General features: G+C 37.4%; 1 protein-coding gene and 1 long non-coding RNA gene across 7 annotated transcripts in view; both read left to right on the top strand.

Annotated features, from left to right (window-relative positions):
• Positions 1-27,520, top strand: part of TENM2 (teneurin transmembrane protein 2) — a 1,595,068-nt gene that overhangs the window by 1,089,831 nt on the left and 477,717 nt on the right. The window lies entirely within an intron of this gene.
• Positions 1,160-27,520, top strand: LOC125182879 (uncharacterized). The gene is made up of 4 exons (XR_010824914.1): positions 1,160-9,738; positions 11,646-11,748; positions 13,339-13,432; positions 20,918-27,520. It is a non-coding gene; the product is annotated as an uncharacterized lncRNA (long non-coding RNA).

Below are 27,520 nucleotides of genomic sequence, written 5' to 3'. Positions count from 1 at the left end.
GGGTGATCTTGAGAATCTCTTACTTTCCACTTCCCATTCTCTTTCTTTCCCCTTCTATCCTTTCCTGGTGCCTTACCGTTTTATAGCTTTATATGTTGTAACTTAATTTTCTGGGTCTGGTGGCCCAGACCTGCTGGAACTAATCATAGAGCAGTTAGATTTTCTAACACAGGCTTGTTGAATTAAGGTGCAACTCTTGCTCTCATATTAATTTGACTAGTTGAGCCAGCATATGTATCAGCGTCTTGGCCATTAGGAGTCCTCCTCTGAGACTGTACATAGATACTGAATTACAGGGGCTGCACTCCAGCCTGCAGGACTGGGCACTGCAGAGATAGCCATTGCAGTTCAGTATGTGAAGTATTTAAAATTTCATTACTATGGAAAGACAATAATCAACTAATAGGTTAAAAACACATTACCAGGATTCTTGTTCTGGGTGAGCCTAATAAAGATGAAGTTGGAGTTTAATAAACTACTGTCTTCTGAAACTTTACATTGAGAACCTATGAAGCTGACAGAGGACTCCAGTAATAATTAATATGACCAGTGCTGGAAAACAGACTGCTATTCTAATATTAATATGTATTTGTAGAATGAGCAACAAACAGCTAGACATAATATGTGAATTCTGTGTACCCACACAGTTTCTCTCTGGGAATAATTTGTTATTCTTGGCAGTTTTTCTCTAGTGATCATTATTAAAAGTCAGCATTGTTTGCAGTCTAAATTATAGAATATGAATGCAGGGATTTCTGATGCAAATATATAGGCATGTATAGATTCACACTTTTCCCCCTTCTGCCTTCCCCACTTGCTAAAACAGCTTCTGTTTTTTTTATTGCTGCTATGTTGGACTTCTCATTAGCTCATGATGATTGTTAAACTAGATTCTACTTTTCTTATTTTTAACCATTTACAGCTACTACATGGACATCATGTAAACGAGGTAAAAAGGGTAAGTTCTTAAACACTATCAATTCAGGAAGTTAGCATGTACAGTCAGTAACAGAAATTTTTAGAGAACTGTGGGTCTACTCTTGAACAGGTTCAGTAACCATTTTAATCCAATAGCCTTTCAAAACTTATTGGACAAGTACTTCCTATGTCTTATAGATTTGTATCAAGCAGCAAGATACTGTGCTTCAAAACAAAAGACTAGTGTTTGCTCCCCATAAGACTAGGGCCTATGAACATTGGAAAAAATACTTCGATACCTTGTTCTCCTTATCCTTTTGTTTGAGTACATAATAGAATTCTAAGACCTTGGCTACTGGAAGTAATAATTTCTGATTTTGGAAGACCTCTGGTTTTTAACTACTTTTTTTTTTTTTTTCTTTTACAAACTCTTCAAAGATGTTTGTAATATTTAGGCACATTGATGTGGGTGTTCTTTATCATTTTTAAATCCATCGTAAAAGGAATATTTTAGTCTAAGGAGCTAAATAATACTTTTCTAAATAAATACTCTAAATCAATATGCTTACTGATACAATTTCTTGCTTCACCCTGATAACAAAAATGGCTAAATAAACAAGCTCTGCACACATTCCGCATTGTTAGGGTTCCTGTCTTTAGAAGGTTCTGCAGCTACATAGATTTTTTTTAGGGCATGTTTTCCAGTCAAAAGTGTTTGGAGAAGGGACTGATTATTTTTGAATTTTCTCAAACTGATGAAAGGAATATATGTACTACCATGAAAATCTCAGACTTAAAAAGCTTTTAGGCTAGATCTGGGTTGGAATCCGGCATATTTGTCCCTGAATCCTAAGCATGTACCAGCAAATTTGTCTTGGCAAGTCATTCAATCCAGAATTTGCATTAAAGAGTATTCTTTTGTTTCTGCTGTAAAAACTTGGAATTCCTCTAATGCTTGTTTTTTTTCTGATGCAAAAAAAATTGACCATGTGCTTCTCCTCATCCTTCCTCACAACAGAAGAAAGGAATATTTAAATAAATTGGAAATTTGCAATTTTAAAACTGGCAAAAGACATGTACTTTGGATTATTCATTTGTTTAAACTTCCTGTTTTTATTGCACTCTATAGATACCTTATCTATAAGGTATGTCTGCATGCTATTTTGCCTAGTGTTTTGCCTAGGAGGCTGTAGCGAGGTGGGGGTTGGTCTGTTCTCCCATGTGCCTGGTGACAGGACGAGGGGGAATGGGCTAAAGTTGACTTTAGCAAGGCTTTCCATACTGTCTCCCATGACATCCTGATAGCAAAGCTAAGAAAGCATGGGATAGAGGAGTGGACAGTAAGGTGGGTTGAGAACTGGCTGACTGGCCGAGCTCGGAGGGTGGTGATCGGCAGCGCAGAGTCCGGCTGGAGACCTGTGACTAGCGGCGTTCCTCAAGGGTCGGTGCTGGGTCCGGTCTTGTTCAACATCTTCATCGACGACCTTGACGAGGGAATAGTGTCTGCCCTCAGCAAGTACACCAGTGACATAAAGCTGGGAGGAGTGGCTGACACGCCAGAAGGCTGTGCTACCATTCAGCAAGACCTGGACCGGCTGGAGAGATGGGCAGGAAGAAACCAAATGAGGTTTAACAAGAGCAAGTGTAGAGTCCTGCACCTGGGAAGGAACATCCAGACGTATCAGTACAGGCTGGGGGACGACCTGCTGGAGAGGAGCTCTGAAGAGAAGGACCTGGGGGTCCTGGTGGATGACAGGTTGACCATGAGCCAGCAGTGTGCCTTGGTGGCCAAGAAGGCCAATGGGATCCTGGCATGCATTAAAAGGAGCATGGCCAGCAGGTCAAGGGAGGTGATCCTCCCCTCTACTCTGCCCTGGTCAGGCCTCACCTGGAGTATAGAAATTTAAATGTACAAAATTAAATATACAAATTTGGAGATACAAATCTCTTACTATTGTTGAGGATTAAATTCTAGACTCTGTGGACCACCAGTTGTCTATTGTGATGATTACTATATTAGTTTTCTTATTTCTGTTTGTTATCCTGACACCTCAAGGGGATTATGCAATTTTAGAAGCTTTCCGAATATTGTGACAGGACTCAAATACACACAATTACTTTATTAAAAAGAAAAAGAAAGAAACACCCAAAACTTCTTTCTTCCTTAGAGTACCATGTGTCTTTCTTACCTGGGTCAAACTGCCGAGTCTTGAAAACAACAGTAGGCAAAAAATCCATGGTTTCTTTCCACTGGCTAGCTTCTGTGGGAAGTCTACCTCCATGTTAAAACCAGATGCCATCTTCTCATTTGGTTTTGGAAAGTGGCTTCAACTGCTAACCATTAGGTCTGGCGATGTCCTTTTCTGTTTTATTGGAACATCCGTAATACTCAGTGTTTCTTCCTTACAGACTCAATTACATGCTGCAGTTGAGCCAGTCTTCTTTTCTATGAGCTATCCGTATATCTATATAGATAAATAGATACAGCTCTTTGAGCATCTGCCTGTAAAGTATCATCTTTGGTCATGAAATCAGATTTGCTGCTCTTTACTAAGCCCTTTTCTCTCTTTTCATTTTTCTCTAGAGCAAGCAGAATGTGTCATTGCAATCCTATATATGCCTCAGTTATGTGGATAAAGATGTGTATATTGACGGTGACATGTATAAAGATAACTCTTTGATATTACTTGCATGTTTATAAACCCAAACTTCAAATTAGCTTTTTCTGGTAGAAGTGAGTAGCTGTTGAGCTGCTGGTCCTTCAAGGTTCCTATTGTTTTTTCAGCCTAGATAACTGACTAGGCAAAATAGCATGCAGATATTTTCATATATTGCTATTTTTTTTTTATATGCGTGCTTAGCTGGAAGTGTCTTACAGCAAATGCAACAGTACATGTCTGTGAATGTAGACCATATTGGAAACAGAGATTTACTGTCCCAAAGTGTAATGCTTACTCAGCCATCTGATGAGATTTGAGCACTAAACAGTTTGAGAGGGATGCATAAAGCTGTTTTATTACAAGATGCTGTTATGAATTGTAGCAGCTTTCCTTATGGTATACTGCTGTTGCCAAACAAGTTCCATGAATGTAAGCAGTTTTATTAGTAATTACTTGCTTACATTTCCTTAGAATATTTGGGTTATAGCTGTTTGTGATTCCTACTCATCCTCTGGTGGCAATCCCTACATCCTGTTCAATTCATAATCAAAAGATATCTTTTAAAACTGTTTGGAGAAAAGCCTCTCTAAGGAATGCCGTTTCTTATACAAGATACAAAATGGGTCTCAGATATTTGTATGGGGTAGAACCTTGTCAAAAAGGTTGCAGAAGTCTCATACAGGAAGCCACAAAAACACAGATCTCCTACTTAATGCAGTGAAAAAGAAGGTAAGAGATGTAATTTTAGCTTAATTTCAGCAAGTCTAGAAAAGAGGAAATAACTGCTTAAGGAAATTTTAAGGAAAACAAGGTAGTTAAGAGCCCGGCCATTTTCTAAACTTGGATCAAAAGCTACAAGTTATAAAGTGAATTTTATATTTGAAAATATTCCTGATGCTTAATACTGAAATCAGTACCTGTTGTCTTGCTTATGGTTGTGTTCTCTGAGCTCTGTGTAATTGCCATTGTGTTCTATGGTGCTAGCTCTATTTTCCTTACTCAGATCAAATGTTTTCATAAGCTATCGAAATAATAGGATACTTGTATGAGACAGATTACAGGAGAACAGTAAAATACAAAGAGTCTAATGTTAAAAAATGTAAATATTTACCGTCAGGAGGTGGTGTTTATTTTCAGCCTTCTGTGTGACGAAGGTATCACAGTATCACAGATTTCTAGGTTGGAAGAGACCTCAAGATCATCGAGTCCAACCTCCGACCTAACACTAAAGTACTCCACTAAACCATATCGCTAAGCTCTACATCTAAACGTCTTTTAAAGACCTCCAGGGATGGTGACTCCACCACCTCCCTGGGCAGCCCGTTCCAATGCTTAATAACCCTTTCGGTAAAGAAGTACTTCCTAACATCCAACCTAAAACTCCCCTGTCGCAACTTTAGCCCATTCCCCCTCGTCCTGTCACCAGGCATGTGGGAGAATAGACCAACCCCCACCTCGCTACAGCCTCCTTTAAGGTAACTGTAGAGAGCGATAAGGTCGCCCCTCAGCCTCCTCTTCTCCAGGCTGAACAAGCCCAGCTCCCTCGGCCGCTCCTCGTAAGACTTGTTCTCCAGACCCCTCACCAGCTTGGTCGCCCTTCTCTGGACTCGCTCGAGCACGTCCATGTCCTTCTTGTAGCGAGGGGCCCAAAACTGAACGATTACCATTTGATCTGTTTTTACATGGAAATTACTAAGTTTTGTGGTTACTGCTACCTAAAAACAAGTTTAAATTTTGATTATATGAAACAGTAAGTGCTCAGCTGCACAATGACTTGGTTCAGTATGACTTCGTCTTCTCAGGTACATTAATCACCTAAAAACATCAATTGGTGTAAGTATTGATAACCCCAGTATTGGTAATTTTCTTTCCAATAATTATCAATAATGTGTTGCTACTTAAGACAGAGGCTTAAAAATAAAAAAAATCACGTTTCATTCCCTGAAGCTAATGACCCGTAACAGGTCCAGCACAGCATTCTAGCTTTCTTTAAATTACTTCCAGTTGAATACTGTGTTTTAAAGATGGCAGGTTAAGCTGAAATATAATCAATACAATATTACTATTTGAAAATATTTAGTGTAGTATAAAGACCAGAAAAACATCTTTCAGTGATATTCAGTTTGTTTTCATGGCAATATCCAATTGTCTATTGGAGTTTTTTCTAGGCATCAGAACAGAATTGAATCAAAGCTAAAATAGTGCTTAACATCTACAGGAAACTAGTTTCCCCAATAAGTATTATTCACGATATGCTAAATGTTTACTAAATGGAAAGCAATAGCCTGGACGTCACTCTTTCTTCAGTAGTCTTAACAAGGTGTTGGGAGGGTGTAATATTAGATGGTTTCTTGTTTTCTGGGTTTGGGTTTTAGTTTTTAACAAGTGCTAAATTTGGTACAATTATGTTTTGACACTGATTTTAACATAGCATGAGAGTGAGTAGAGTATGTATGGATAAGCAACTAAGCACATGCTCTCATTAGGTTTGTTTCTGAAGTTTTATTTTTGTGCAAATACAAAAATAAAACTCACCAGACATTATTACCAATATCTGCTTCAAGCACTGAGTTTACAAAGCATTTTACTGATAAAATGAGAACTGATATATCACAGTTGTAATGCTATGTCTTCCTAAGATAATGAGTAATTCTAATTTTTGTAATGAAAAATTAAAATAAGGTTAAAGTGGTTTATAAGACTGCCTACAGATCTAGCAGGATTCTAATTGAAGAGAGAACATTCAATTTGAGGGATTTGAAAATGTATGTTATGGTGTTGATAAAAGACTAAAAGCCTGTACTTGTATTTAAGATGTTCGAAAGTAGACAATTCAACCAGAACACAGCACAGAAAAATCAAATGTTATTTGCCTTCTGAAATCAGCATGTACACAACAGATTGTGGTTTAGATGTCTTCAGTACTTCAGTTATATGGTTCTCTCTTGTTGATTCAGTGCAACAATCTTTTATCTGTTTGCCCACTTCTCTACTGCTTCTTAAGTAAAATAAACCTTTGTGCTTGTTTTTGTTATTAACAAACTAATGAAGCTTTTGTTACTGTTCAGCGGCTATTTTGTTGCATTTGTGGCAAAGTGATATAGATGAGGTACTGGCTTAATATATTAGTCTTTTTTGGAAAAATCCACTTCCTGCAACAGTTTGCCTTTGGGACTTGGTATTGCACAGGTAAGGCTTCACTTGTTTAGAACTGATCCATAAAGAAAACGCCTAACTTCCCCAATGACATACTGCTGTGACCTGTTTTCTGTGTTCTTATGTTGCACTGAGCCGCAGCACGGTTAGGGGATGTGCATAGTGCACGTTGGAAGCTCTGAAACTGCTTTTTCTTCCCACAAGTATTTGCCCAGGTGGGAAGTTGAGGAGACTCCATTACATGTAAGGAAGCTTTGAGAAGTCAACGGTGTAGAAACTGAGGCGGGTACTGTAATACTGCGCTTCCCGAAACCAGCCTTTCACTTTGTGTAATCCAAAATGACTGTAATGGAGAGGATGCTTAGAATAAGCAGGCCTTGTGATTATCAAATATGTCAGCTTTGCTTTTTATGCTTGTTTGTTGACTTTGTAACTCTTAGAAGCTGTTACTGCCTGGCAGACTTTTCCATCTTAAATTCAGTCTCTTAAATTCATCTTCCCTTAGTTTTGGACAGCATAACAGTGTTATACTTTGATCCAAGTATATCTGTCCCACAAAGTGGGTTCTCTAGGTGGTGTTTTTTGTGGACATCAGTGCAGCAGTTTTTGTTAATGAAATTCCTCTTATGTATTGTTTTATTGTGAATTTTCTGTTGATCTACAGGTTTACTTATTTTTTCTACAGTCTGCAAGAACAGAATGTGATAGGATTTATCTGATTTTTCTCCAGTGTCTCACTTACTGTTGAGGATGTTAGTATACCATTTAAGGAAAAAGTAATCATTTCTTAATTAAAAAAAATAAATCTAGAAGTGTGATAACCTGTCCTCTTACCATACATATGTGATATTTATGAAGGAGAAATTTTGGAATTCCAAAACGTGATGATTAGATGTAGATCAAGATAGAGTATCTATGCGTAGGACCTACTTAGAATAAATAGAATGGCTTGGCAGATTAAGGAAACCCAAAATTAAGAGGTAATTTTCACAGTTGTAATATTGTGTTGTAAACTATACAAATATTGTTTAATAGTACTGATACAATTATTGAATCTAAAGTATTAATTTGCTCAGCTGTTCAGCTGTTGAGTAGTAGATTGTCAGAACAAGCATTTACTTTAGATTCAAATTTGTTTCCCTAAAAATTATTTTTCCTAACATATTTGATTGCTGTTCTAGAAGATATTTACCCCAGTATCACTATTTTTGTATCCTCATTGTTTAACTGTAGTTGCAGAGGATGAAGTTGGTAGTCTTTTTCTCCTTCCTTTTCTTTGTGAACTTTATCTTCAAAATAAAAGATAAATTACAGTAGTTAGTATATTTGTCAGGCATGGGAAAGGCACACATACTTGCTTTCACACCCGGAATGTGCAAACATTAAACAAATGGCTTAAATCGAGAGCAATTTGCTTTAGATCCTCTTTGTGTGACTTAGGTTAACATTCTACAGGACAGAAAATATGGTAGCATGTAAAAACATTTGCTGTTACCAAAACGTGTAGTATGTTTCCACCAAACAATTGAATAAATTAAGCCCTTGCACATGTTTACAGTACTGTTTTTCAGAATAGGATTTAGAATCTCTGTCTCTGGAGTCATATGACTACTTCGCAAGCCATTAGCTTGTAGTTACTTGGTAGCATAGCGAATATCAAGCGTGCTTTTTATTTTCTTACTAAGAAATATTGTTCCTATTATGTTTAAAACCTACACTAAATCTAACTTTATAATTTACTCATATGTAATGAGAGGTTTGAAATGAATACCTCATTTATTGTTTGCTCACATGAGAGAAATTTTCCACATAGAGGTGATATATCGAAAAGGGCCTTTATCACCTTAACTTTCAAGACCAAGGGTGAAATTGAGCTGAAGCTCTCCACAAACTTTACTTTCCTACAGCCTTTTTATTAAAAGGCATTCTTCTGTTGTCAGCAGCTCAAATATGTGAATATTTTGTTTTAATGTTCAATGTGATTTTTGGCAGCCAAAAAACAAACAAGCAAAAAAACAAAGAAAGGAAGCTTGATAGCAGTTTGAGCAGCCAAAGTACTAAGTAGACCTTATTGTGTAGGAGGGCAAACTGTGTATCCTTATCATTTAACTTCCTTGTGTTCTGCTTAAAAACATCTTTATATGGGCTATCTTAAACCTCTGATGACTTGAGGCTGTAAATTAACATACAGCGTAATCTTAAATGCTGATGAGGGGAGAGAGAAGGTACTTGGAAAAAGTGGCTTCTTGTCTTACTGTCAAGGAGTCTGTTATGCTTGAAATTTTATGTTTCTGTTGAAATCCGCAGATATTTTTGGATATGCAGGTGGTAGTGTCAATTTTGTTTTATTTTTTCTTTTAAGGAGTTCTTTGTAAGAATCTTTTGATTCTTGGCAAATATTTTGAACGCATTTGTGTATTTTTTCCCCTGCATTCAACAACCAGTTCCATGATTTTTTCATGATAGTTGTTGCTAGTTGTCCTTTCTTAAGGGCATTTAACCAGTGCAGATTGATTCTTGCAAATAGAGGCTTTTAAAATCCTATAAAACAACACTTCCTAGTGAAGCTAAACCAACTGGGAAAGGGAAAGGATGAGTAATATAGTACCAAGTGGCATTGCTCTGCACAGCTCAGGAGCATCAGCTGGCCATGATAATACAAGGTTGGGTTTAGTTTCTTGCCTGTGTAAAGGAATTGCTAGAGACAGAATTAAAATACAACTAGGGGAAGCCAATAGCGTGGGTGGAGATGGAGTCAGTACCCTGAAGATGATTAGTGACACAGGTACTTTCAGCAGTGCAGGCAAATGCTGTGTGCCTCGGTGCTGCCTGTGAGAGTGCGCACCCCCCAGATCGTGGGGGCCAGGGCAGAGCGGTGGGTGAGGCTGGGGCCAGGCCCTGCAGGTGTACTGCTTTCTTCTTGTGACCTCAGGAGGCAGCTCTGAACCCCTGGCACCCCTCGGCTGTTGTTAGGTGAAGGAGAAGAGGAGAAAGCCAGGAAGAGGTGTGGGGGCTTCAGTGTGGCTGTGCAGCTCTTTGGGCAGGCAGGGAAAGGTGCCCGTGTGTAGCAGCGGGAGCAGGGTGAAGTACAGAGTAGGCCAGGACAGCGTCCAGGCCGAACAGAAGGTGCCAAGCAGAATATGGCAGCCCGACCTCTGGGACAGGGAAGGTGGAGCCTGAGGATTGGAAAAGGATTAACAAAGGGTTTTGGGGAGGGGAGCAGCTGGGAAGAGGGAGGCTGAGAGAGAAGTGGCATGAAAGTGGGGCAGCTGGGATCTGACGGGCCACAGGCTGAATTGTGCAGCTGCACCAGAAACCTGCCCTGCCAGCCTTCTGCTGTAACTCCTCCTCCTTCACTCTCTGGTTGGGATGTCTTCTTCCATGGTCAGAAATACGTGTTAGTTTTGGGAAGTGTAAGCCAGGAAAACAGATGATCTATTGTACAACCTGGGAAGCATTATCTGACAATGTCAGGAGAAAGGCACGAGGGAGACTGTGTTCCCAGAGGTTTCCGTGGACCAACTCAGAGGAAGTTAGGGGTGCTGTTGGCAAATAAAATAGATGTTCAAACTTCTAATTCTTCCTCTGCTCTTAATACATATCACACAACCTATGTTTAAGGATGGCTGAAATGTATCTGGTTGGCTTTATTTACCTGAAGGTGACGCAACTGAACTGTATTTAGCTCCCAAATTCAGATATGTCCCTGTTACCCTCAGTATATTCGGCACAATGGAAGAGACATACTGAGAGAAAGAGAGAACACACATTTCCGTCTTTTCTTCTTCAGCTTGTGAATTTCCAAATTAAGAAGAGTTAATGAGCTTTTCCAAACAATGTTGCTGCCAGCACTCTTAAATTGTCATTTGGCTTTTGTGTTAATTTGGAGAGGAAAAAAAAAGTGGAAAATGGCTTTCCTTACGAAATCCTAGCTCAGTACAAAGCCTTTTTAGTAATTCCTGAGTTCAGTGGTGTCCTTAAGAAGTGTGTAGGCTACAAATGCAAATACAATATCAGCTCTTGAGGGACAAAAGCTCTCAAATTCATATTGCCATATAGTGGTTATTTAATGTTTTCAAACCACAGACTGACTGAAGGAAAAAGCACTGGTTAACTGGCAGTTGCTCTGAAATGCCATTATAGTCAAGTTCCCATCTATATGAGACGTACAAGACTGCAAAATAACCGTATGTTAAATGTACAATTTTCACAATAGTGCGTAGTTTTTAACATAGCAGGCTTTGCCTGTGAGCATGAGAGGGCTTTTATAAACAGGAACTGCAGAAATCATTATGTGAGAAAGGAGGAATGAGGCAAGGGGAAGCAACTTGCCTGGAGTCACCAATGAGCGCAGCAGCGTGCTGCGACCAGATTTGCAGGTGTGATGGCAGGGTACAAGGTGTGGGCTGTGGGGCAGCTGGATGCTTGCTGGCATCTTGGAAAGCAGTTTTGCCCAACTAAGTAGAACGCAGGAAAAAGCTTTCCTTATTAACTATGAATTAATTAGATCATTAAATAGGAATTTAAGAGGAATGCTCAAGTGATGAACAGAATCAAATGTCTCACAAGCACTATGTGTTTTTCCAATTTTTGTCAGCAAAGAATGCATATTATAGAATATTGAGGCATCAAACAAAATATCAAAATATTATGAAGTAATTATGATGATTTCACCTTCCAGGTCATTGTATGTTCTATGGGATAAGTATAAGTTGCCCACTGAAATGCCGGTAGATTAAAATACTCTGAACTTAAAACTGGACCTGCTAAGGTTGCCCATGGGGGAGAGCACCAATGTGAAGACTAGTTTTTTGTTTTCATAGCTGGATGAAGTTCCAGCATGTCTTGCTGGTGGGTGAGAAGAGCATTGTTGTTTATGTTACTTTGACATCTTGTTTTTCTGTTTTCCAGAAAATCATAGTAGAACTTTCAAAAGTGATTTGGATCAAAAAGAAAATTGGAGACTAGGAAAGTAAAAATGGCATAAATAAAGCAAAAAATCATGAAACAGTTAGTAAGTGAACTGCATACATTTTTTATGTAATATTTTGTAACTCTGTTTTTTCAACTTTGAAAGTTTAGACTCTTTATACTCTTTATAGGATGACATTGTTATTTCATAGGATAAGGATTTCTGTGACCACCTCTTTACAGAACTTAGATTTTTAAAAAAATTATTTAAATTTCCAAGTGCATTTAAAAGTACACCATAAATTCACATGTAATGAAAAGCAACATAAAAATTAGTTCTTTGAAGTGTTACAAGTGGAAAATTTTACTGGTTTGTTGCCAACTTTTTTTTATTATTTAAAAAAAAAAAGAAATGCAGATCCACGTATTTTACTCTCTTTATAATTGCATTTGAGCTATGGGTAACAAATATACCAAACATAAATTTGTCATAACAGCAATTTTATCATTGTGTACTTTCCACCATCATTATCTCATCCTACTAATAGAAGTTGTGCTTTGCTACCTTGATAATTAAATGCAGCATAAAATGTCCACAATTGAGTATTCTGAAGAATATGCTTAAAAATGATTTATAGATAGCTTTAGTGCAGTTCTAAATATAATATCAAGGCCACAGAAAAAAATGAGTTATCTGTGTTTACTGGATGCAGAGTTATAGTGTAGTACCTAACTCAGTGCACTTCTCAAGCTCAGGCAATGCTGAAGTCAATGGACGGTGTTTCCATAGGTTTCTGTAGATTTTGAATCGCTCTTCTGATATCTTTCCCTTCCTAAGTTTTTGCATGTTTGTCATGTCTGTTACTGAACTCAGCGAGACTACTGAGCTTAACGTATGTTGCTGCTGCAGGGACTATAGCTAGACATAACTCTTCCCCTCTGGCCTTCTTTTTTTTTTTTTTAGCTCTTAATAATTAATATCCACAGTGTATCTGAGTTCACTATAAGAAGCATCCATTGTAATTTTTACAGTTTTTAATGTGACATTAATAGTTGCTTGCAATGATTCTGTGACTGTTTGGCCACCACTGTTTTTGATGTACTTGAACACTGTTCATTTTACTATTCTGCGTTGGGACTGCATGTAAAGCAACTGTCAGTCTGCTAACGTGATGTGAAATTTCATCTCAGCAGGACTATCATATGCTAAGCTTGGTTTTATTTGTTCCAGGAGAATGTAATATATTATTCTCCAATGTTTTATACAAACATTTGAAATGTATTAATAATGGATTTTTTTTTATAGATTTGTAAGTTGCAGATGGAGTTTTACTCTGAATTAGGACTGTTATATGCTAAGAGTAATTTTTCAACTATAGTTCCCAGGTGTGCTATATATGGAAGCACCAAAATGCATTTGTATCCTAGTTTTCTTTATGTAGTCATATTATTTATTTAGACAGCATTCTTACTTCTGGGAAACAAACGTGATGGTATTTTTGACAATGAGCATTTATTTACTTAAGAGGCAAGTTATTTACTTTACATTTATTTACTTAAGAGGCAAAGCTTTTTGATTAGAAAGTAAGAAAAGCAAACTAATTATTATGAACTATAAAATTATTCAGTACTCATTTTAGTAATCAGATAATCCAGGGCACTCTAAGGTGCAATTCTTTATTCTTTTTAACAGGCCTCTAAATGATAATGAACTTGTCTTGATATGCATGTTTATTTGCAGCAAAAGGTGGTAAACGAGAAAAGTTACTGAAGATATAAAGTCTAAGGTAAAAAATTTGAAATGCATTTACTTCATCTTTTATGTTGCTGAAAATGATATAAAATGGGGGAAAGAAAAGACTCTGTTGAATGCTTGAGAGTGGAAAATGTATGTTTTAAGTAATTCATAGTTTTCTTTTTTTCTGAAAAGAATAAAAGCTGAGATTATATGTCATCCTGATGTACCAAATCCTATTTAAATAATTATGAGATATTTGAATTTTGTTATTTTTTGTCTTACTCTAACTCACATATTATACCATTGGGATAAATTACATTGGGTTCATTCCCATTTTACAGACAAAGCGCGTGAGAGAAAGATTAAGTGAGTTGCTTAAGGGCATGAATAGTATTGTGAGCAGAAAAAGGAAAAAAAACCTGTTTTTGCACTTAGATTAGTAATCCATTTTTATTTACATTAGCTAATATTTTCAGTGTTGTTTTTTCTTCCTTAGGTGTTTTCTACGTAGTATGGATACTTAACTAACCAAAAATTATTTTGATTCTAAACAAACTTTTAAGATAAGCGAAACTTTAAGCCATCTATCACAAGGGAGAATTTCACTTCAGTTAATTCCATGTGTCTTGCCTTCATCTAATTTTCTAGTGTTGCTAGCAAATACATATTGCCTTTATCCATCACAGAAATGTAATAATCATTTAGAAAAATAAGGCTTAGAGTGCTTTATTTGTTGTTACAAAATAGAATTTAAAAAGATGAAGGTGAAGTCAAAGACACGCTTTTACTAGGTTTTATTAACATAGGAATTACTCATGTTCAAGCAGTTTGACAGCTTTATTAATATAATTTATTTAATAAAGAAGTCTGACACTGCTGGATTGGGGGAAGAGGAAAAAATAGTCCAAGAAATGGGAAAGGTAGGCTCTAAGATACACCGTGTTGGATTATGAACAAGACTCTCACAATTTAGAGGTGAAAGGTGAAATGAAAAGACACAAAAATTAAAGGAAGAAGGGAAGAAAAAAAAAATGCCAAAATTCTTAGGAGGAGTATAGCTCTGACTTATAAACAGGAATAAGACTTCAGAAGTCACTGACAACTATGGTCTTTCATTGTGAATCAAAGTTCATTTTGTCACTGTGGTGACTCATAAAATGTAAATACTACTTGACTGTGTGTGTTTTGAGAAGACTTTTGCCTTCCTGGTTAAACTTAGGATTCACTATTCAGGGTCTCTTCCAGAGACAGCGGGTTTTCTTGAGACTCTGAAGGGTATTTTTGAAGAAACGTTACCACAATCTTTACAGAAATCCTCTCATATTTGCTATGTCCCATTGTGTCAGGAGATTTAATCATAAATCAGCTTCCCATTAAGAAGAGGTAGCAGAAAATGCAGCCCCTGAGCTGAGCATGGATGTCTTTGTATAATGAGGGAAGAAAAAAGTATTTACCATGGCATGGTATAGTCCCTTTCCCATTTGTTTAATAAATCTACATTTGGAAGCTGTGGTACAAATATTCCAGCCAGTGTTTTGGTGTAAATCTGAGAGATTTTCATTTATTCAAGTGGATGAGTGCTTTTGTGGTTGCAGTGTAGGAGAAAAAAATCTTGTTTCAAGCGGGCTGTTGTGCACTTGATTCTTTGCAGTACTGATACTGATAACAATTGGTTTATATTGCTGGCGCCAGTATAATTTGAAGTCCCCTATGCAATATTTACAGTGTTTAGCAAAAAAAAAAAAAAAAAGCTAAGAATTCACGACTCGGTTATTCAGATTATTTCATCCTTCTAAGTAATGTAAATATTCTATTGTATTTATTGAAAATCAACTTGCTTCAAGGTTTTTTGTTGTTGTTTTTGTTTGTTTTTCTGAAATTCAGTGCGCCTCTCTGCTGTCAAAATTAAATAACGCCTTCTAGAGAATTATCTACCCAACCTTGATATAAAATAGTTTGCATGCAGACTTTGAGTTCTAGCTGTACTTTGGCCAATAATCCTACATCTTCAGGCAACCACTCTTTGATGAGCTCTGTTTTCCTGTCTGTAGCACGGGGGGTAACAAGTGGCTACGAGTGTCTTCCACAACTCTCCTCTATATGATACTTCATTGTACTTGCAAAGCATGATGTAGATTAAATGTGGGCAATGCTAAATGTAGTATAAGTATAGTTTATATGTGTGGCTGCCCAGCCTCATCTGTTCATGGAGGATAGGAGTTTGTTCTTCGACCCATTTATTTTCAGAAAGCAGGAAAATATGAATTCCCCTCAGGTAACTATAAAGTGCTTGATGAAGTCTTTAGAATTCACAGAACTTTATGCATGCAAGAGCTATTTTGAATTCCAGGTAATTTTAAATGTGCATGGTTAAACAAAACAAACCCATCCATACATAAATAAGTAATTTAAAATCTGTTCATAAAAGTCAAAATGTTTTATGTAGAGACAATACTTGTAATTATCAGTGCCTCCAAGAAAATTAAACTGTAAGCGTATCTAAATGAAGACACTGACGAAAAAAAAGTCATCATAGTGGTTTAAAAATAGTGGCTAAACTGATTTAATTCTCTTTGCGGGCGCTCTTATTCAGAATTTTAGTCAACTTAATTCAGTTTCATTAATTGATTTTGGAAGCCATTACATTGAAGTTAAGCTACTATGTTTCTAAAAACCGAAGTTCCCATATAGCTGTATTTATTAGTTTAATCTTCAAATTTTCTTAACATTTCTGGGCTTGTACAGTTAAATTTTTACCTGGTTGTATTTAAAGAGAGAAATCAGTTTTATAAAGACTCTGGCTATCAATCATTTTAAGGTAGCTACTCAATGCAGAAGTCCCAGTGAAGGCAAGCTCCTGTTCCCATATCAAAGCCACGGCTGTGAATGACACTCAGCTACCAAACCGGTATCACAGAACGAGGGGGGAGAGCATGGTGTTCAGAAGTTTCCAAATAATAATGTGGTTAGTTCTGAATAAAACTAATTGTTGAATATAAATGAAAAGTTTAATGACACTGTACTGTGAAGAACAAATGATCTGACCTATTTTGCTATGCATTTGATAATGCCTTTTTTTCCCCCATAACTGATGTAACAACATGAAGAAACATGATTCAGAGTCCTCTGCTATGCCCTCCATGTTGTAATTTATCATTTATTTCTTTTCTAGCTGAAAAAAAAATAATAAAGGTTAGTATTCCAGTTTGGAGGTGCCATTAACAAATTTAGGTTCCAGGGTCACTGTCTCTTTTCATTTCACATATATGAAGTAAAAGGAATCAAGGCACATGTGATACCATCTAGATCCAGTCCTACGATACTTTTAACTTGTATGTAATACAGTTTTCAATTCACAGAAGCCATTAGCTTTTTCTTTCCTAGCCACAAAACTGCATCGCAGTGAAGATAAGGCGGTGGCAGTAGGGGCTGTAATAGGTAGGTTTCTCTTTTAACCCTGAGCAGCTTTGCTATTCTGTCTTGAGCCCATCCATACCTTTCAAGCCGTATGTAAGTGGTGTGTTGTGGATCATTATTTGTGTTTTCTGATGAAGTGGGCCAATAGTCTGGAATTATTCAACAGCTTTTTCTAGTCTTTCTTGTTCTGGAATTGCATTTTTCTTGCACTTTTCTTATGGACAGGGCTAGGAATGCAATAATGCTAATGATGAATGTGATAGAGCAGTTCACAGAATGACTATTTCTACACCATGCTGCTTTTAAAACCTATGCATTATGTCTTTCCAATTAGGAAGCCAGCCTAATTGTGACCTTTGAGCAACTGATTAATCATAGGCAAAACTAATCTGTTGGATTCCTTTTTTTTTTTTTTTCATTTTAATGTTGGGGTTTCTTTTAATTCTTAAACTTGAGAGGACATTTATGTGGGGTTTGCTAGCATTCCTCCCCCACTTGAGAGGATTGCAGGTAGGTGGGAAGAGAGCCAGCTGCCAGTTTCACGTGCTTGCTATTTCGTCTGGACTGTTATTGTCAGTATCTCTTAACATAGCAGATATTGTCATACATAAATGGGATTGAAATCAAATAGAAATGACTTCAGTTTTTTTTTTTTTTTTGTCTGAGTGTAATTCACAAGGTTGAGTCCCCATAAACTCCAATTAAATTTTGAAGTCTTTTTTCATATATCCTGATGCACAGAGCATTACTAGCCTTCCCTTTTTATAATGGGAAAATGTTTGGGGAGATAAAAACATAAGCAGCCATTGATCAAACAGTGGCAGACAAGAGGATTTTGTCTGCTGATTTATTCGCCTCCCTTTCCCTTTGCCAGGCTGAGAAATCAGTTAGAGGTGGCTTGAGAGCAGAATATGGCTCATTGGTAAGGGAGGGTTTTGTGGAATTTATGAAGGGAGACTGAAAATGTGCTTCAACGAGTGAAGAAAAACAAGGGGAGTAAGGAAAATAGACCGAGGGGTAGGAGTAGACATGTTTTTACTTGGGTCTGTCCAGCCATTAACAAGTGCAGACTTGAGCCCTGCTACTGGACCTTAATTAATAGCTCTTTGCTGTGAAAAGTAGACTCATTAAACAAGTGACCAACAACTACAAGGGAAAAAGAGCTAATCTGACAAATACCTTGCTGCAGGCACAGGGAAAATAAATGCTTTATTGTAAGAAATACACTGTTACTAAATCGTGATCTTCCTTGATAAAACCACAATCTAAGGAGTCATTTTTGACTCCACAATGAGTGCTGGACTGCCATTGTTACTGCTTTTTGTTCTGCAGTTCACAAGGGCTGTTTCCTAATATAGTTTTGTTTATAAAAGAAGTAGTTTGCTACTCTTAAACTTAGCTTAATAGAGTAAAACATATGTTCTTGAGTTTCATAATGTTACCAGGGTTTCCCTATAGTTATACTAGAAAAGACGATTAAAATACTTAATAATTTCATCTGTTTGAAATCTCAGTCAGTGAAGCCTGACTAGTAAACACCACTTTATTTTTTGTAACTGAAAATGGTGTTCTGGTTGCCTGGCTTTATAGCTAAAAGTAAGGCAATATTGCAAGTATGGTATTTTGACTATAACTGTATCATGTACCTGAGATGAGGGAAATTTACCCCTATATGCATGTTCTTTTACGATCTCTTTAAAATTGTTTTAACAGGAGTAAGGATTGAGCTTATTCTATTAAGAAATGGCATGGTGTATATTCTCTTCTCCATTCTTTTAGTCGAATATTTTCCCTCTGCTTTTCCATATTTAGAGCATGTTTGAGTTTGAAATGGAAGCCTAAAGGTTTTTCTGATGAATTGCTGGGGTCTATTAATTTGTATGCTTCGTTTGTGCTCTCCATAAGAAAGCTGAATTTTCTGGTGCATACTTTGGTTGTGTTGGAAATGCAGTTATATTTTAAAGTGATATCTAGTCCCTGTAATATTTTTTTCTATCATTGTCATTGTATTTGGAAGACTGAGTCTCTGTAAGGTTGAAAAGAGTCGCTTTAGGAAATAAAAATAAATTGTATGTAGGAAGTTTGCAAAGGGAAGCTTCGGTGGCTGGCGAAGGCTGTTAGAGGAGTACTGAGGGGAGGAGAGGAGCTGTTTAATACTGACTCTTCCTGTAGCCTGTCGATTTATTCATGCAGTGGACCTTGCAAGCCCAATCCACAGATGCTATTTTCTGCTCCTTACTGAATAAAACCCAGTGCTGAGTCCTGAGTGTAAAGATTAATTAGTCTGTGAGTGTTAAAGGTCTGTTAAAGCCATTATGGCATATGTCCACAGAGACAAATAGGGACTATAAAACATTGTGTTCAAAACCTAATTTTACATGTGTATTTTTCATTAATAATAATGATAATAGTAGTAAGTATAGTCTTTTAATCCTGAAACCTCTCAGAGGGCTAAATGCATAGTGCAATGCATACTGCCTAGGAAGGTTCGTGCTTTCCATCACTGAAGCGCAGTCTTCTTGAAGGCCTCCTTCAAGTCTTGTTAAACTCAAGTTATTGTAGACCATCGCACAGACTTAACTGTTCGGTGCAGGTCATATGAATAAGCATTTTTTATCCAAAAAAAATTATTGTTTCCTGAGCTGAGAGTGCTAGAGTAGATTTACAGCACTTAGTTGAAAATGGTAGCCAAAGAAGTGCTTATATTTATTTACTACTTTTAACGTGACTTCAAGAACATATTCTTCCAATTTAATGCCAGGTTTCAAATAAGGTCAGAGATACAAAATTGTTGATTGTTTGACTATTAGAAAATTTTAGCTAATTTTTAGCTAATTTAGCTAATGCTATAAATGGGAAGATTTCTTCATAACCATAAGCATATGCATTTCAAATTACAGAGTTGAAAATATTCTTGCTCATTTCTTTGAATTAAGCTGCAGCTGTTCTGTGTACGCTTGAGAGTGACTGCCTGTATTGCCAGCGACTTTAAAAGTGAAGGACGTTTTGCAGACTTTAGGGGAGGGGGGACGTTGATGCATTCTCCTGTGTGTTTTTTTTCTTTCTTGAAAACTAGTGAAGCTTAGGGCAATTCAGGTGAACAAATGAGCAGATCTGTTCTGTTTCTTACAGTTTTAATTGTTCCAGTATGTAAAATTAGAATTGATTATAACATGTGAAAAACTATTCTTTCTTTTCTCCCCACAGAATGAGATTTAAGCAGGAAGGGAAATCCCTATAGATGCTTGCAAAATACATAGTAGATTTTTTCCCCATTTTGTCCGGATAATGTTCTAATTGTTTGATTAACATAAGTCTCGTTTACTGAATTTAAAAAGCAGAATCAAAACTGACTATATATCTTCTCTATCTATTTATAAGTGAAAAAATAATCAATTGGAATCGAACTTCATCTTCTAGGTTGGAAGCTTGCATTGTTCAATATTTCTGTCCTCGTGCCATATATGGCACATCCATACCTGCCTTATATGGATCATGGATATCCTGAATTTTTAATATGAATGTCAGATTCCCAGATTTTTAGGTCAGAATGGCTGCAGGATTCCCTGTTATACATTGATATCCTAGGTCCCTTTAAATATTTGTTGGTTCCCTCCCTTACTGGCAGGAAAGACTTGCATTCAATAGTGCGTGCATAAGGGTTCTGGAGTTTGTTCCCCTCTTTTAAATCGTCTAACTCCTGTCATCTTCAATAGAAGTTTTGTTCCATTAGCAACAACAGAGCTATTGTTTACAGGCTTCCAGTGTGGAGATACCTACTTACTGATAGATAGAGATGAGTGTTATTTTAGTGTCTCTTTTGGGTGAAGCTACACTGCAACCAGGGAGGGTGTTCTTTGAGTGAAGACGCAAATAAAAAACCTCAAAAAACTGGCTGGCTGTTACTAGTTTTCTAACTGCAATTCTGTACTTAATAACTAATTATATGAATGTTTTGGAGCCTCCATGGATAGGCATACTAGAGGCTGGAAAAATTTAGCACTTTCTGTAAAGAAATGGAATTAATCACTCACTTTAGCAATGGATTTATATTAGCTGGTGAATGAATGAAGTCAAAGGGCTAATAGATCTAGTGAGTGAAGCACTTGCTTTTCAGCTGTAGGTCAAGCAGCAACTGCAGATCTCCGAGGAGCACTTATCCTGGAGACAGCTTGGCTTCTGCGTGCTGAAGTGACTGACAGAGCCAGGGGTATGACTGACAGCTGTGCTTTCTGGACCTAGTCGGAATACCTAATGCTGCTTGAAGCCCTATCAAAATATTTCACACCTTGTAATGAAAGCTCAGTAATAGAGGTATAATCTCTTAATGTAACACTAGTGTCCAAAAAAAAAAACCAAAAAAAAAAAAACGGATTTCTGATGTAGTTTTCATTGAAAAGGATGGTTTATTTTAGTGTCTAGTTTTCTTTGAATTATTAATTTTTTCTCACACATCTAATATTGGTTATGTTGCATAGGAAATGTCAGTGCTGCAGAAGATCTTGTGAGGACTTTTAAGTAATTCAGAATATTTCAGATGCCTCATTTGCCTTTCAGTGTGATGATCTATCAACAGTACACTGGAATAATACATGTGTAAGAATTAATACTTGTACATGACAGTTTTTTCAGATATGTGCCAAGACGCTTTCCCATAATTCCTTAGTTGTATGCATGCTAATGATTCCCCTCAAATATTCAAAGTTGTTACAAGTGGTTGCAATTTGGGCCAGAGATTTTTGATTTACATAGAAAGGGCAATCCATTATCAACAACTGCAAAACTGAAGAATGGCTGTTTATAGTCATAAGCTTTGATTTAGTTCTTGTCTTTTTCAATACTTTCTCATTTTGCCAAGTATTTGCTGTAATTGATGTATTTGTGTTTTGATGTAAATATATATTGCTTACTGGTGGTTAGAAAAGCCAGTGCAGGCTATTGACTTCTGAGATGTGAATGATCAAATACAACAGAGAAACAAGACTGCTCACAGTATCTGTTTCTTAATTTATTCACTTAGGTTTTGATTTCCAGTAGAGGAATGTCTGTCAGTATGGTTGGCAGGATGAAAACGTGTTTGAAATTTTCAAAATCTGCAATAGTAAAAGTTTATAAAAATACATGTTTCAGAGGGAAAAATGTCTTGATAATCTGTGTCATTGATTTTGTATGGGAAGGAGGAGACAGCAGAGCTCTTTGTGGACCCACAGTGATATCATATTGCAGCTTTTTCATGATCTTAAACTTCTAAGTCTTGTTATCAGTCTTCTGCTGTGAAACTAGAACTGAATGTTTCATTGTTTGCGTGTAACGCATCAGTTCTTTTAATATTTTTTCATTTTACTATTTTGTTGTTTCACTGTATTCTAGATACTAGCCTTTACATTTTTTATTGGCAAAATAAAAATTTGAGTGCGTTTTGAACACCGCGGATTAAGCTATTTTTTACTGTTACTTTTTCAAGTCTTAACGATGTATGTATTATTAATTTTATGAATGGCTCATCTAACATAAATAATAACACTACCATCAACAAAAGGAAGTGAAGTTGTGACTGGTAGATCTTACATACGTTATGTACGGTTATTGCATACAGTAGCAATTGATGAAAGCCAGTAAAGATATAGTTTAATACATACAGTATGGCTAGCAAATAAAGTGCCAGCAGTCGCATCTCAGTTTAGACAGAAATGTATTGTATTCATTTTAAAAACCTTCACAAATACTAAAAATGCAAGTTGTGAATGTAACGTTGTAGGGTAGCAATTTATTACCCCATAATTTTGTTTATAGCACTGCTGATGAGCAGTTTCACTGTGGTGGCTCAAAGGTAGGCTTTTTGGGGAATAGCAATGACAAACAATTACACATGCCGTAGTTTTTCTCATTTTCAAATGGGTATCATTTATTAACAACAATATCTAAGCTAATATTTTGGAGGTTTTTCAGGCTGGATGATATGACTATTCCTTCTCACCTGCAAGTCTTATCTCCTTCGCAACACAGACTTGTGAAGTACAGGGAGTGACCGTAGGTGGTCTGTACCTGGAAAATGCGCCCTCTCAGGAGGGGCTTAGCATCACTGGCTTCTCTGGGTGGTGGTGTCCCCTGGCTGCCTCCGCTCCCCCCACCCCAAGGCAAAGGGTCAGGGTCAGGCAGCAGCAGGGTCTGTGCCACCAGCCTGCCAGAGGCGCTTCTGCAGTGCGAAGCTGCTTGCGTGAGGGAATGAGGCACTGGGTAGCGGCCTAGGAAAAACAGAAGGGTTCGGCCCTTTCTTTGTCAAAGGCTTAGCAATAGCTGTTGTGGGAGAGCTGTGGTCACTTGTCCACCACGCTGCCGAAGGGGACCTATAGCTGTGCACGGCATGGTAACGAGCCAGTGGGTCCTCACTGCCCCCGAGGCCAATCCTCACTGTGCGGGTCCAGGGCCTGTGTGGCCATGTCAGCGGTAACAAGACACATGGTACATCCTGGCCTTGGCCTCCGTGAAGAGTTTTATGTGTAAGGGCCTGTTGGTGGATTTGGAATCAATCTCTGACACATGTCATAGTTGTTAAAGCAGGTATTAATACAAAACAGTAAATTTGTGTGGTGTTGAACTTTTCTGTAGCTGTCTGTCAGAAAGTTCTGAAGTGGATTTCTTTAAAGACTCCTTGTCTCCTGAGGAAAAGGGGATAAGGCAGTGTGTCCCTGGACAGGATCTATGACTCATTATGTCAATCAAACTCCACTTCAGAGGGGAATAAAGAGATTTGTATCTCAAAGCTGTGCATAACGACTTCTCGGCTTTTCATTTCATATTTATGAGCGGTTTACTTTGAAGTGTTTATCAGGCAATACGCAGAAACATGAGAGAGCATTGCCTGAAACCATGTTCAAGTGTCTAATCTGTTAAATGCTTGCTGAGCAGGCTAGTTCATCAGTGCATGCAATGCAAAAAAGAGAGAAAAAAATAAACTTTCTGGTTTTCTAAGGTTTTGAAGCAGAATCTTTATATTAACAATATAAAAAGGATTAATAATGCCAAGCATTTTGAAATAAATGTAATATATGAAACTTACAAAAGTTGGCTATGTTCTGTGTTAAGTAGATAAATAGTTCTTTGCCTGAAAAGAAGCTAGACTGTACTTAATACCAAAACTCAACAGTGCCACACCTGCTCTTAAGACAGCAGTATACAGTGACCACAAGGTTCTCACTGTTAATTTTGAAGGCTTTGGGCATTCATAAAAGTAGACTTCTGTAGGTTCTTTCCCCCTCCAAAAAAGGGCAATTCGCTGATAAAAGAAGTGATAAAAGAATAGCAGTGACATTACCCTGCAATGGAAATAAATTTTCAGCAGTATTACCCATTTGCTGCGTGCTGTGCCTGCAGTAGAACTCTGAAGAGGGAAGTCATTTTAAATAGGTCAAAGATAAAAAAGACAATGATAGGTAAAGTGGAAACAAAATGACAGTGTTTTTTTCTTATTTTAATATAGTTCCAGTGGGTAAGCTAGAGGAGGGCATATGCCTGATGATCACTGTTTCACAGGTTTTCTGCTACCTTCTCTCTCAAGTCAGGTTTTACTAATTGTGGCTAGATTGTGACTGTAGTCAAGCCAGTCCCACGGGAGGGAGGGCATGTAGGCTACAGTGCTAACAGGGGAGCTCCAGCCTGCAAAATCACACTGCAAAATTCTGAATGTATGCGATCCATGCACAGTATGTGCGCCTAAGCATTACTTGGGTGAGTACTCCCTGAGGAGGATGCATAGTACATTGTGTCCATGCATGTTATCCTGCATTTAATTTTAAAAGCAGCTTGACTTAAAAGCTAATTTTTCAAACATATTCTTAGATATAAGTAATTTTTTAAAAATGACCAACTGGAATATGATTACTTCAATACTTGATTTTTATCAGGCCCTCTTATGATTAGGCCATTTAATGATTTTTTGCAGATCATTTTTCTGCCTTAAAAAAAAAAAAAAAAGATCTTTTCTCTCTACGGCAAACAGAGTTGACTTTGAATAACTTGATTTCTAGATCCTCCATTGTGGACTTCCTACATTGAGTTACAGAAACATGGTTGATTGGTACTCTACCTTTCTGATTATCTATCTGTAGACTTCTCCTTTAACTTTCCAGCTCAGAGGTTTCCTGGAAACATCTGGGTTGTTCATTGGTTTGGATTGGGAACTCTTACCTTTCCCACTGTAGGGTGGAATGTTTTTCCCGTTGATTACATATCCATGCACGTCGTTTGCCCAATTTCTGATTTAAAAAAAAGTCTACCGAAGGAGAAAAGAAGTGCCATAAAACATTTGCTGTGTTTGATTTCCATGGCAAAGGAAACTTGTAGAACTTAAATCAAGGATAGTCTTCCAATTATGGAGATGACAAAGAAGAAAATAGAGCAACAAGATGACTTTGAGAACCACAAATCTGAAATTTAAATAGATGTGCTGGCATGTTTTAATATGCTTAGCTGAATCAGAGGTTCATCATTTTGAAAGTGATGGATAAATCTGTGAAGTATCCAGGGCCTGTCACGGTAGCTTAAGCCATCTGAAGCTACTGGCCAGCTTAGCTGATGCACTCTGTCACACCAGTAATTAAGAAAACAATTTTTTTCAGATAAGACAGTGACTGAAAGGCCACAGGCAGGAAATGTACAACAGTGCTCCACGGCCTTGGTATTTCTGTCCACATTCACATAACAGAAAAAGAAAATGGGAGCAGAATGGAAAAGCTCTCTCATCCAGAAGTAACCATTAAGCAGGATAGAGGTGATTTATCCACCACTAGTTTTCAGTGCTGCCTATGCCCATCCCATACTCCTTTACACAAGAGGCGTGTTTTTAGGCTGAAAACCACCTGTAACACCCATATAGCTGAAAAGCAAATATGCAAACTAGCCTAAAATCCTTCTTTGCAAATGGTTGGTAGGTTAAAAATGGTCCTAATTAATCCTAATACAGGATGAATGAACAATCCAATCTAATCTCCATTAAACCCAAAGATGTCTATAATTTGAATTTGCAAAGTAAAAAATCAAAAGAAGTAAGTAAATAAAAGGCATCAGATGAGACCTAGGTATACTTGACCTTTATCAGAGAGATGTGCGTTTCACCTGATCTGCAAGGCACTTATGAAGCAAGGAAGGCTCTTACAAAGTAAGATGACGTGTGTGTTAAAAATAGTCAGATAACGCAACGTACACAGTAACTCTCAAATGAAGCAGATTTTGGTCTGGCTCTTTGTAAATGCTTACTGGGATACCTGCTGATGTTAATGCCTCACTAAGGTTTTGGTTTTAGACTTGGGAAATTTAATACAGAGCTAAGCAAAGGAGAAGGGTTTGGCAGTAAAATTGCTTTTATTACAACTGGTTCTTGGGTAGAATAGCTGCCTATTGATAGCCTTAGTTATGTACCTTCTGGAAGAAGCAATACAGTAAGCATGACATCTGGAAAAAAAAGTGCAGTAACAGTGTCTTGTGTAATGTTAAAGTAATAGTAATTTTATGTGTTTATCAAACATTTATTGATCACAGTGCTTTGGAGGAGTTAAAAAAATGGAAAAAGAAGGAACATAAAGGCAGCATCTTGTTTTATCTACTTCAGATGCAATTACTGTTGTTTGCTGTGTGCTGCATCAGGAAGTTCGGGGCTGTTGCACTAATTAGGTAGCAGCCTGTGACAAATGCCTCTCCTCTGGTGACCTCTCAGTCCCAAATAGGAAACTGCATTGTTCCAGCCTAAGAGAAGAAGCAAGAACAGTATCTGTTTGTATGCAACTCAGACACAAGCAGGGAGACATCAGTATAAGCTGTTAAGAAAAGGGAATGTATCACAAGCTTAATAATGTGAGACAAGGGGAAGGCGATAACTTGCACGAGTTGCTGGGAGTGAGGTAATAGTAGGATAACATTCACAGGACTGCTGGCCAACTTGGTGAGGAAGGGCAGGGTCCTCTCTGAGATACTGTGATAATTCTGTGGCACACAGATACCTGAAACACAGTAAGGAGAGTTCTGCTGAGCTTCTCTGGCCTTTGCTTTGCCTGTCAGTGCAGTTTAGAGAGGTGGCTAAGTCAGGCAAAAGCACAACTGCAACATCTTTGCAGTCTCCAAATCCTGAAGTTTTTTACCCTGTTTTCTTTAAAACTTAAGTTGTCATGAATGGTCAGAGCTGTTAAGAACAGCTTTAAGGTGTTACTGAAATGTTAACCATACTATGCATATACATACATATATATATATACACAAATATAAAAACATGCATGCATAAATACATTCAACTCTTCAACATCTTTCTATAAAGCAGACCATGGAGGAAAGCTGTGTCGCCTAGGGAACACCCTGTTGAAGGTGTCATGATTGGAACACTGTTAAATAGATAGTTCCCTCATTTCCTTTTCTATTTGCTTTGATAAGCAGTGATTGAATGAATTATAGGTGATACTAAAGGTATCGTCATGAGGAGTCAGCATTTCAGTGAGACAAATGGAAATCATTCCTCCACTGAGATTTTGTTTGTACTCCTCTAACATTTGAAAAATTTGTATTTATTTCTCTTTTCCTTATTTCATGTTTTTCGTCTTTAAAAATGTCCGGACATGGGGACCGATGAGAAGATCAGTCACTGTGTTGCATCTGTGTTCTCCGTGGAAGTAAAACTAAAGGAAAAACCTCAAGTTGGTGTTTTCTTTGTAAAACCTTCCCAATCAATAAATAA

The sequence above is a fragment of the Anser cygnoides genome, chromosome 14, assembly GCF_040182565.1.
Source record: "Anser cygnoides isolate HZ-2024a breed goose chromosome 14, Taihu_goose_T2T_genome, whole genome shotgun sequence".
In the NCBI taxonomy this organism is placed as follows: domain Eukaryota; kingdom Metazoa; phylum Chordata; class Aves; order Anseriformes; family Anatidae; genus Anser; species Anser cygnoides.
The sequence above is the reverse complement of the archived record's forward strand: the minus strand, read 5'-3'. Positions and strand labels throughout refer to the sequence as shown.